This window comes from Aplysia californica, unplaced genomic scaffold (assembly GCF_000002075.1).
Source record: "Aplysia californica isolate F4 #8 unplaced genomic scaffold, AplCal3.0 scaffold00138, whole genome shotgun sequence".
In the NCBI taxonomy this organism is placed as follows: Eukaryota; Metazoa; Mollusca; class Gastropoda; order Aplysiida; family Aplysiidae; genus Aplysia; species Aplysia californica.
The window spans coordinates 1,059,055-1,059,950 of NW_004797408.1; the positions used below are offsets into that span (position 1 = coordinate 1,059,055).

The 896-nt window shown below is 35.9% G+C and overlaps 1 pseudogene; it reads left to right on the forward strand.

The window, feature by feature from the left end:
- The first annotated feature begins 256 nt into the window (after positions 1–256).
- Positions 257–462, forward strand: LOC118477564 (annotated as a pseudogene).
- Positions 463–896: the final 434 nt, after the last annotated feature.

Consider the following 896-nt stretch of genomic DNA (forward strand, 5'->3'; position numbering starts at 1 on the left):
ATTGTGGGTCCAAAGGAAAGAGTTTTCATCAGCCATAACTGCCTGGATTAAAACTCCCAAAACTCGTAAATTGGAGTTGGCCTAGTACCGGTACAAGACTCACCATATTATTTCAGTACATAGCCTCAGTTGACTTTGTGTCATTGTTATCTTTAAAATGTGTTTGAACCATGCCCCAGTGCTAAGTTTTCGTTAAAAAAACCGTAACGATGTCTATTGGTGTCTATCATGGACTCGCTTAAGAACAAAAACAAATATCACTTCTCTGCCTTTTGGCTAAGATCGAAGTGTAGTATCTTTATCTGTTCCCGACTTTTCAACCTTGTGCTGAGTTCAAAGTATGACTGATACAACCTGAAGCTGAAGCTTCTGTTATCTAATAATAATAATAAATATCAAATAAATGACCTTTATACAGCGCTCAAACCCGATTAAAGTAAACAGGCTTCGAGCGCTTTACAATAAAGTACAATGTACAACAGTAACATAAAACGTTGTGTTCTGACTAAAAGAAAATTCACTCTAAATATTCATCGTATTTATTTAAAAACAGAAACGATTCAGCTGACATCTGAATGAATAAAAAGATTTGATCTCTCTTAAAAGTGATCTCTTGTGGATGGCAAGGTCCTCTTACCCCCGCCCTCCAAATAAAAAAACCCAAACAAACAAAAACAAACAACAAACAAACAACAAAAACAAAAAAACAAAAACACACAAGCACAAAAAACAACAACACCACAACAACAAGCCTTCAGACAAACAGAAAAACAGACAAACAGAAAAAACCAACAAAAACCAACATAACAACAACAGCGACTTGCTAACCAGAATACATGGCCAGTAATTCATGCCAAGTGTCAAGTCCAAGAGCACAGGCATTCTATTAAGTTGTC